Genomic DNA, 11495 nt, shown 5'->3' with positions numbered 1-11495 from the left:
TTGGCCAGAATCTGCATTTGGAGGAAGGGGGGGGCATATCATAGTGGGGGGGTCAGGGTGTCCTCCCCCAGGGAAGTTTTGAGCATCAACGACTTCATTTCCTGTATTCAGATACAATTTTATGCACCAATTTACGGGGGAAATACCTTTTATTTAGATGCGAAGAAGAAAAACAAAGATGACAATTCAAAATATATCAAAAATATAATGGAAAGTATGATTTTGCGTGTCATTGGGCATTTTTAAGTGGGTATATGGAAATCCTGGAGCTTACTTAGTGGTTATATGTATACCTGCGTATCCTGTCGACCTTTCCACTGGTCCAGTTATTATGACGTGCCTTGTTTTGACTCCTGCGACAGCGGCGCACCTGACCAAAGTAAAGACCACCAAACAAGCCGTCACCTCGTACACTTCAGTCAGTGGTGCTTGTTAGGATGCCACCGCGACACGGCATTAAAAAGAAGCGATAAAAATGGATAACAGAAAGCGCAAAGGCTTTCTGTTATCCAAAAGGCAAGAAGCTCTAGAAAGTAACGCGGCCACTGAAGACTGAGCAACTTTTTCATTAAAACCAGCTAGAGTGTAGGCCAAATGAATAATGTGGGACAGGTAAGCTAAGCTAATTAGCAGCGGGACAAGATGCTATAGCGGCCGCGCAAACCACCTTTAATGTTAATGAACCACACTTTTTCGTGTAGCTCCTCAGCAGCAGCCACTATCCAGTTTGCTGCTAACAATGACAACGAAGAGCCAAACCAGCCATGAGCCCATAACTCCAGAGTGGACAGGTAGGACCTCTCATTGAGTGTATATTACAGTGTAATATCTAGAATTAATATTAATAAAGAGTATGGTGTAGACCTGCTCTATATGAAAAATGCCCTGAGATAGGCTAATCAATGATGCCAGAGGATTCACACTAATGAAACTAATCAGAAAGCTTTATAAAAAAGGGGAGATTTGTGGTGATAAGTATGACTATTTAAAAAAAAAAGTGATTTAGTGTCAGAAGCAGAGCCAATAGTGTGCAAGGGTTAGTGTGGAAGCCATAGGTAAGTTGTTGTACCACAGTTTGTGAACAAGCAAACATGATCAGATTAGTTGGGATATAACCACTTCATGTGCCCAAATGTAGGGACCCAGCATGTCGTTACCCAGCAGGCAGTGTACATTTGTAAATGTACAATAATTAGTGTTACAAATAGTTTGTTACAAATTGTTGTGTGCCATGGTGTTTTACACTTTTGAAGACAGTCAGTCGTGGGTTATTAATTGTTGTGATATTACTACCATGAGTGAAAAGGGTACGCAGTTGGGGTTAGGGCTGCACGATATTAGGAAAATATCTAATTGCGATTATTTTTGACTGATATTGCGATTGTGATGTGATTCACAATATTGGAGGGAATGATCATTTTTGTATCATTATTCTTATTGAAAAATATAATTGAAGTGAAGTGGGTTTTTTTTGCGGGGATCTGTACCAAACAAAGGAAAAGAAACAAAATGGAAAACATGGAGAGAAACAACAGACAGTGTCTATTTTTTTTTACCACGTTTTGAGATGAGATGTTTTACATTAATTGGAAATCCTCACTTTTGTTTATGTGAGTGGGCGGTTCTGATGTCATCAGCAGAGGTTTGGGTCAGACTCGGGGGAAGAGTTTACTTCCAAAAATACTCCACTATATAAACATATTTTTAACGACGTTACCTAATGTTATTGCTTGCTATTCTTACAAAATCGCAGGTAATTACATGATTTTGAACGTCATCATGTGAGTGAATGCACTAAAGTCTGCCGCTAGAATAACTTTCCCAGACAAGTCTATTTTAAACTTAACAAGTCATTTTGGGAACGTAGGTGTGATTCTTTGCAGGCAGCGAAAAACTGTTTAAAGGTCCCATGACATGGTGCTCTTTGGATGCTTTTACAAAGGCCTCACTGTATCTGAAGTCTCTTATATAGACCTTAGTGGTCCCCTAATACTGTATCTGAAGTCTCTTTTATATAGGCCTTAGTGGTCCCCTAATACTGTATCTGAAGTCTCTTTTATATAGGCTTAAGTGGTCCACTAATACTTTATCTGAAGTCTCTTTTATATAGACCTTAGTGGTCCCCTAATACTGTATCTGAAGTCTCTTTTATATAGACCTTAGTGGTCCCCTAATACTGTATCTGAAGTCTCTTTTATATAGGCCTTAGTGGTCCCTTAATACTGTATCTGAAGTCTCTTTTATATAGACCTTAGTGGTCCCCTAATACTGTATCTGAAGTCTCTTTCCCATAATTCAGCCTTGGTGCAGTATTACAGCCACTAGAGCCAGTCTCACAATGAGCTTTCCTTAGTATGTGCCATTTCTGTTTCTGTAGCTTTAAATGCTAATGAGAAGGAGAGAGGGGGGGAAAGGTGGGGGGTGTGGGTGTGGCCTTGACCAACTGCCACTTTGCTTGTTAGCAAGCCATGATGTCTCTCTCTCTCTCATGGGTGGGCCAAATTCTCTGGGTGGGCAAAGCAGAGAAAGAGGAGGTAACCTTTCTCCTTATGACGTTATAAGGAGAAGATTCCAGATCGGCCCATCTGAGCTTTCATTTTCTTAAAGGCAGAGCAGGATACCCAGGGCTTGGTTTACACCTATCACCATTTCTAGCCACTGGGGGACCATAGGCAGGCTAGGGGAACTCATATTAATGTTAAAATACATCATGAAGTGAATTAACATTTAGCAATGATTTACCTTTTCTCACAAATAAAGCTGTTTACACTGTGCTTCATCCACTACCAGGGCTACAACTCTCACGCATGGGCCGTGAAACTCACGCAGTGGACACTTCTCACACTCTCTCACACACCCCACGTCCATTTTTTCACGCAATGAAAAACGAATGTAAAACTGATAACCTAGGCTGCCCTGGCAACCTGTTCTCCCTCCGAACTCAATACGGATGCTTGGGCAGTGGCTGTCAGCGTCAGATACGACGCAAAAAGCGCCCTTCAGCGTGTGTGTAGAACACACCGGTCAGAGCAGCAGCTACGTGGCGCTTGAAGATGACGTAGTGTTAAGAGCGACAGCAGTAGCGAGTAGTATGAAATCCCGAAATTCTTCTTTCACCCTGGAGACCGGGGATTGTGTCCCACGTGTCACGTTTCCTAAACCCAGCTATCTAGGGCTGCTCCCTCTTAGTCGATTAGTCGACTAATCGGTTGTTTTGATTAGTCATGTTTTATGCTTTTTTCATGCTGAACGACTTATTTCCAAGAAATGTACGAGCACATCTCTGGTAAAGATGAGATTTACAGATCTATCGATTAAATCAACTAATCGATTAGTCGATACAATTGAATGAGTGTTAGTCAACTAAGAATTATTTCCTAAACTCAACTGTCCCATTCTTGTCCCGCGTGTCACGGAAACGGAAACCTTTTATAAGCCCACACACAATCTTTTCTATAACCTATCTGCGTCAAAAGTGACACCAATAGTCCCGACCAAGCGCGTTTAGATAAAGTGAGTGTAGATATGACGCTAAAGGAGACTTTTAGCGTCAATAACAACGCCAAAGGCACCTGACCAAGCGTCTGTATTTTACGCGATGGGAGTGAGAATGTGTTGGCCCTGGATGCCTTCTAAGATGTGCGTGCATATTCATATATAGAATATAGAGCTGACAAAGCTGCAACTTGTGTGGAAATATTACAGCAAGATAAATAATACGATCGGATATATTTAAACCTGCAACAAGCTCAGTCGCTCCTCACTCATCAAAACTTCAACACTGCAAAACTTCTTTCAAAGACAATTTCTTAAGAATACAGACAAGTACCGACTGTTTACTAGTGATAGCCAAATGAAGTCCATGAACCAATTTCTTTATTTTCAACTTTTTGAACTGTTTAAAGAGTTCACACATTGATGCCATTCAGTATATGGATAATGAACGCTACATGCACTAGCTAGTGTATTTATATGGTGAAAGTTGGCTTCAGCTTTGTAGCTAGGTGAAAAGACTAGTGCTAAGTGTGTGTGGCCACCGTTTTTTTTTTTGTGAAGCTACTGGAGCTAGGCGGGCATGGCAAGCCTGAAAAGTAGTTAAAATATAGCTTTAATTGGACATTTTCAAAGCCTTTAATTTTAAAATCCTACATCAGAATGGTTCGATATTTCCCCAGTGACAGTCTGGTGGTGGGGTACTATCACTCTGAGGTAAAATGAGTCTGGCTAAACAGCAGGTTTTGTTTTTAGAGCAGCCTGAAAAAGCGTTGAAATATAGCTTTAATGGGACATTTTCAAAGACTTAAATTTTAAAATCCTACATAATAATCGTCTGATATTATGCGAGTGACCATCTGGGGGTGGCCTCACTTTCTGCTTTCTGTGTTTACATTTTGAACTCCTGCCAATTCGAAGAACAGCAAGAACTTCTGAGCGACCAAGCTAACGTTACGCGCTGAAAATGGCAAGGTTTGAAGAGAACTTGTATCGTGCAGGCCAGCTTGGTTCTTTGGGGGGAAAAAATGGAAAAATTTGACAGAGGTGTGACCGCTGTTCTGACTCGGGTGCCTGGGTCTGTTTCCAGACGGTTCAGTAAACTGCCGTTAGCGTCCTTAGCACCGGAGTTAAGTGCTGACCGGGTTTGGATTGCTGTAGTGGCTGGCTGCTAGCTGGTTGACATTAGATTAGTCACCTATCTATACATTTAACCTTACTGATGAATTTGTGGGTTAGCCCAGAGTTGTTAACCATGGTCAAAATAATCATACTAAAAATAACTGAGCGTGTTGAACGATGTCGTAATCTTATGTTAGCTATTAGCTAACGTTATAGACCAAGCATTAGCATTAGCTACTACTTAGCCAGCACCTTTTATAGTAGGCACCAAAGCACTTTTCCTCTTCGGTCCCCCTGCAGGTTGAAAGGGGAATTGTCCATTACTTTTACCATTACCATTATTCTTATGTCTCATTCGAACGAGTTGATGAACCACTGAAATGATTTTGCAAACATTATTTTAAGTTCCAAAAGAATCTTTGGTGTTGGATCGATCGATATTGAAATCAATCAATATTAATAAGGTCTCTGTTGTATTACTGTGTTGCAAAGTGGCATGTAATCAATGACAAAGCGATGCCGCATGGCAGAAAAAAAGTTGTATTACGTTTACTGAGTATAACTCTCTCCCCCCCCAAAATTGTGGGTCAAAAATCGTGATACAAACTAGGGCTGAGCGATAAATCGATTTTATCGATTAACTCCAATGTGTAGTCAACGTGGATTTGTTTAAATGAAAAATCGATTTTCTCCTTAACATTCGCCGACGCTCCCCTTTGGGCTCCCGTAGCTCCGAACGGGCTCATCCCTCCCCCCGCGCGTTTGCCACAGAGATACACAAACAACATGGCAGCGACAGTCGTTTCATTACTTACTTATCTCTAATCTCCGCCGAAATGACCGGGAGCTTGCGGTGCACTGTCCCCGGCAGAGAGTCACCTATTCTCGGTAACTGAACCACCAGCTACCGCTGACCTGAAGGAGCACCATGCGGGGCACCAGAGGTGGCTCCGCTTCGACGTTTGTTTTTATCGCTACGAAGGAGCTTGCTACAGTTATGCTACATTCAAGAGACCATGGGATGTGAACGTACGTTACTCAGCAACCGGTGAAAATAGGGGCAAGTTTGCTCAATAATGTTAAAATGATTTGAACTTTTAGCAAGGAACGAGAAGTGAATTACCTGTTTGTGTGAAAACAGCTTTATCTCATGCATCCGTTTGGTTGTTGTTGAATATATAACCCCCTCCCAAAAAAACAAAAAGCACTCACAAAATTGGCATGAATAATCATAATGGTATACATGCCCCGTGTGTGTGCGTGTGTGTATGAGTCAAAACAAAATAAAACTTGTTTTGAACAATCTGCAGATTGACTTTAAGTAGAGGGAGAAAATTTTTTTATCTCAAATCGGATTTTTTTTTTTTAAATCAGGGATTTTATTTTTAGGCCATATCGCCCAGCCCTAATACAAACCGAATCATGGGTTTGGTGTATCGTTACAGCCCTACTGAAACTTTCCTCTTGAGGAACCAAAGGTCCTTTAATGCTGCCTGCAGGGGTTGATGAGAGTATTATAGCCTAGGCATAACACCGTAACTCCAGCGCGGCAAAGAGTAACTTCGTTTTAATGGGCAGCAAAACAAAGGCAGAGTACCTTAACTCAATTTGAGCATTCTGAAGCGCCACAAAGCAAAGACAAAGAACCGTAACTGTAACCGTATTCTGCCTTGGCTTCTCTATGGCTTTTGAAGTCACGGCAAAGACAACACACAATTTTCTCACCAAAACAATAACATTTACTCAAGATATTTGTCCACATGATAAAGCAGATCTTTAATGTTCCAAAAAGCACAATAACTCATTTTTGACCATAATTGAGTTACAGTCTTTTCGCTTTGCATGGCAGTATAGAGAGAGAGAGAGAGAGAGAGAGAGAGCTAAATATACACTCTTTACTGTCAGGTCTGAGCCTGGACCTGTTAACAGCCAGGAGGGTTTGGGTACATCTGCCAGCTATAACTACTGTGTCTGTGTGTGGTATTCTGGGTTTTGGACAAATATGAGACCTCACACTTCATACAGGTTGCGGTGAAGTTTAATTAACGTTGATTAAGATCTACAGTTATTAGTCATTCTTTCTCTACATTCAATCACATAAATTTGTAAATTGACAATTATGTCATTTATATTATTGACTGCTTCGTGCAGTGCAGTAAGCAGGAGCTTAACATTAGACACAGGCATGTTGTTTGGTCACGCAATAATTGTGTTTACAGAACTAACTCAGCATGTAAAAGTTTTATTAGAGGAAATACTGTCTTTTCTTTGTGGGTTTTATTGGGTTTTCCTATTTTATTTGATACTGTACTGGCTCCACAAAGCTACTATTTTTATCGCTGATGGCTTTCTAGTTGTACTTTGTTCCATTTCCTGACAAGTTTTAGCAAAGCTTGTAAAAATGTTTCAAAGAGTTTGCGAGGATCCGAGGAGAGAAGGAGGGTGAGACAGAACAGTGAGGTGACATAAGGAGAGATGGATGGATCTCACTGGAGTGGAGACGGTATGCTTACGTGCATTCGAAAACTGCATAGATCGATGGATTCCAGTTTAATGCTGTAAATGACCTGCAATACATTTTACGTAATGTCATAGTAACAGTAGTTTGGTGAATGTCGCACTGCAGTTGACTCCTGAAGTATTTCAGGTTTAATCAAACATATTCTACAGGTCAACACTGAAAACGGAATTTCTGAAATTCTTCTCCCTGGCAGGAGTATTCCAAAAGATCAATTTCCAGTGATCTAAAATGCAGTTTGCGTGTGGATGAAAGGCCAAATGTACAGAAAAAAGTACATTTAAAAGTATACTCGGTACGTGTGCACTAGCCCTAACTCTCCAAGTCTTCCCAGATCCAGCTTCCTGTCCTACAGTTTACACCTGATTTTCCCCAATAACTACTCACCTGTTCCCCATTTCCCCCAATTAGTCCCACATCACATCCATTCACCTTTGCCACATTGTGTAGTTTGCATTCACTCTGGCTTTCCAGTATTGTTTTACTGCCGTATCCTGCTAAATAGGGGTGTAAGAAAAAAATCGATACACTTGAGTATTGCGATATATTATTTTGCAATACTGTATCGATTTTCAAAAAGGAATTATTATTATTTATTTTTTCATTTCTTGTGTTTAAACCCCTTACCTCTTGATGGCGATGCTGAGACGCACCACTAGTGTCCTTGCCTAACAGTGCCTAGTGCCTGGCTTTTTGCTAGAAGCTAACAACGCAGCTATGGCCTACTTTAGCATATAAACATTAGCTCACTAAGAACTACAATCCCAAACTGGCAGTTTGATTATCTGTGTACTGAATTGTTTATTGTTGTATAAACTTCTTTGACTTCTATGAACATCATGTGTTTTTTTAAATATTAGTTTTTCTAAAATTATCCTTTAAAAAAATCCCAATATATCGCCTTACGCACAGTATCGAAATATATTGCAATATATTGAATCGTGACCCAAGTATCGCGATACGTATGGTATCGCCAGATTCTTGCCAACACGCAGCCCTACTGCTAAAGCTGTAACAATTCCAAATTTTGCTGTTCAATTAATTGTCACAGAAATAATCGCGATTAACAATTGTTTCTTTCAGTCAAATTTAAAAACATTTATTTATGTATTACTTTTGCAAACAAATTAAAGTTATAAAATGAATCCCAGTATATAAATTTAGATTGTATGCACTAAATCAAGGCTGCCCAATTTGCGGCCCGAGGGCCAAGTTTGACATTTGACATGTTCATACTTATTCTCCTCTTCTTTTAATAGTGCTGTAAAATCCTAACTGTAATGACTACGGAACTTCGTTTTGTGCAGCTAAAAAGTACTTAATGTGAGTTGTACAGCAATGTAAAGCACAGTGCTGGTAAACTTCCTTATTAAATTACGCATGGAAGTTTTATCTACGAAAAATTACAAAAAATACGGTATTTCTGCTCTCTCCCGCTCCCCTTCACATGCTGTGAGCCGTGCTAACGTCACTGGTTTGGAGTCAGCCAGTCAAGATGGAGCAGTCAGGGCAGTGGCCCACTGATAAGAGAACATTTAGTAAGTCAGCTGGAGCCCTAATGTTGAAAGATTTTTAAAAAACCAGGACAGGGCTCATGTCTCCCACTATTGCAAGTGATAAATAACTGTAAACGTTCTGTAATATGGGAGATAAATGCAGATTAAAGAGCAGTGTTATTTTCAAAATTTAACTTTTTGGCCCATGGCCTTTCATCCAGATACATTTTTGGCCCTTCTTATGAAAGAATTTGGGCACCTCTGCACTAAATGTAATTTACCTCTAGATGGGGCTAATGTATAGTTCTGGATTGGAATTTTTTTATTTTCTGCTCATTACTCTTCATGGGAAGTCCTTGTATTGTTTTGGCCTTCTACTCCATTTGCCACCAGAGGGAAGCATCTTCCTCTTTAGCCACTGCCACAATAGCCTTCAGTAACCTGGTCAAACATGACATGTAGGTTGAATGAATATTGTTACTCTGAATTTTTTGTTTAAAAAACAAATTGTTTCTATCTGAAGACAATAACTTTACTTACTTTGTCATGCTGCGAACATGTTTCAGCCCAAAACACAGAATGCCTTAACAGTGTGGTGTTCATGACATGTGAGGGGACTTTTCGACTTATGGTAAAGTTTTTTCACTAAGGTTTCCTCCGTCAGTCTGATCTTCTTCCCCTCTCCGCTTGTTATGACCATTAGTGCTGGGGAAAGTGAGAAGAAAACTGCGCAAGAACATGGAAATGTTGGATCAAATCCCAGCTGGGGCAAAGAATGCTAATATAGCAGGTTGGTGTGGTTTTATGAAAGAAAACACTGAAAGAACAACTTAAACTACAAAACAACAAAACACTCTAAAACGTCCTTTTCGTCACATTTTTCTTTCTTTCTGTTATTCAGTGTAACAAAATGCCATTGATTCTTAAAAGTTCTAAACATAAATCTGATGTAATACTGATGTTGAAATGACTCATGCAAGAAAAATGTATGATCTAATGTGTTGAGTCATGTTTACAGATTTAGGACAATTGGATGATTCAATCTGCAAAACATGATTTTTATTTTTTAGGCTTTTTTCAAATTTTAGTTTTTTTGCAACATAATATAATGACGAGCCGAGAGTGTCCACTTTGAGACACGCTGTATGTGTTCTAGTAAAAACAGAAAGATGACCATGTAAAACTAAATGGAGAGAAGTTCACCGCACACATCTGCAAAAAACAGCAAGAATGAAAATACCCTAACGTTAGGTTAGTCGCACATGTGCTCCTAAATACATTTTACATTTCACACTCATCTATTTTTAGTCGCAAATGCAAGTGAAAAGGTCGCACTGTAGAGCCCTGTATTACAAACGCAACAAACTATGTAACATATTAAAAGACAGTAAAAAATCCCCAAAAGCATAATAAGGGCTCTTTAAACGTTAGGTGTGTTTTTGTTGATGCAAATTTTATTCTGGTGTTGAGCTTTTGAAATTTGAAACTTTTTATTTTATACTTTGAGCACCATTTGTATGTACTGTATTCAGATGGCAGCAGAAGCCTCAGAGGCGTATTCTAATCAAGGCCAAAACGCACTGAAAGAGCCTGACGCCCACTTTCTGTAGTACACCTATCGTTTTAAATGGCTGAACACGCACCGAAAGTGTTATGAGGCGCATCAAATCTGCTTTGATGCACCTCCTCCGACCTTGTTTCTGTTTTGGAGCGTCAAATTAGGACCCAGTGACCACAACTGTTTTTTTCTGCAGCTGCAATACCTGTTGGGAGAGAGCTTTTTCCCCAGAGGACAATTCAATCAGGAGAGACTTCGTTTGCAGATACGCAAAGATATTTATTGTACAACTGTATGATATTGAATGTACAAAGTCTTTTGGAGATTGGACTCCATCGAATTAATAATCTTCTTAAAGGGGTAGGGAATAGGAACGTAACCCCCCGATGGAGTCCAGACACTGGTGGCGGCGGCGAAAGAGACCAGAGACCGGGCCGAAGAGGCAACGGCGCGGCCAGCCGGGAGAAACACAACGACCGGAGGCGGCAGGGGAGGAGGAGGGCCGAGCGCACAAGGAGAGAACAGATTTAAAGCAGAGTTATAAGGCTGTGATTGGCCCTTGAATCTCGTGGCCACGTCTGATTGGTTTAACTGACAGCGTCACTTCTTGAACAGCTGATTTGATTTAAGAATGAGTAGTGATTGGGTTAATGACATCTATAATTTGCGCTGAGCTTCATTACTTTATTAAAGAAATGAATTAATAATAATAATACTAGATTAAAAATCGACAAGATATATATATATATATAGGGCTGGGCGATAAAACGATAACGATATGTATCGCGATAGACACATAATCAATATCAATAGAAAATGCGGTCGATAAAACGTTCGATAACTTGTTTTTCTTCATCAGAAGAAACCAGAAGTTGTGAATCAAGTTTGGTTGCATGAACAAAGGCCCTGACTCTCTGACAACCTAGCAACGTTGGGAGTGACACTCTAACAGCCAATCATGTAACAGTATCATGTTTGGTTGCGCCACATCGCTGTCTCGTGTTCTTCAATAACAGAACCGGCGTGGAGTGGAAAGTGAGTGCCGCAGCGAGCGAGGAAATCGTTGATAAAACAGGAAAAGTCAGTATGGCAGTTTTGGGGATTTTATAAGTCTCACCGTAGTCAGACCAATGTCGTCAGACCATAATAATAATATATAATAATAATAATAATATGGTAATACCATAAACTTGTTTTACCACTTTAGCCGCGCTCGCACTTTGGAGCACAGCTGTATTCGCCATCAATGTCCAACAACATCTGCAGCTGCAACACGGCACAAGCAGCAGACCGCCATGGAGAGGTACTC

General features: G+C 40.2%; 1 protein-coding gene across 3 annotated transcripts in view; it reads left to right on the top strand.

Moving 5' to 3' along the window:
- The first annotated feature begins 350 nt into the window (after nucleotides 1-350).
- The window catches only part of sh3bp2 (SH3-domain binding protein 2), a 61462-nt gene continuing 50317 nt past the window's right edge, over nucleotides 351-11495 (top strand). For 2 of the 3 annotated variants that reach the window (XM_028601780.1, XM_028601778.1), the window contains exons 1-2: nucleotides 351-612; nucleotides 702-791. The gene's annotated coding sequence lies outside the window, so the exon portion shown is untranslated. Of the gene's footprint in view, nucleotides 613-701; nucleotides 792-9331; nucleotides 9419-11495 lie in introns of all 3 variants that reach the window. The other variant, XM_028601779.1, reaches the window with a different exon arrangement.

This window comes from Perca flavescens, chromosome 16 (assembly GCF_004354835.1).
Source record: "Perca flavescens isolate YP-PL-M2 chromosome 16, PFLA_1.0, whole genome shotgun sequence".
Taxonomy (NCBI): Eukaryota; Metazoa; Chordata; class Actinopteri; order Perciformes; family Percidae; genus Perca; species Perca flavescens.
Note: the sequence above shows the minus strand (reverse complement) of the source record. Positions and strands in the feature narration are given on the sequence as shown.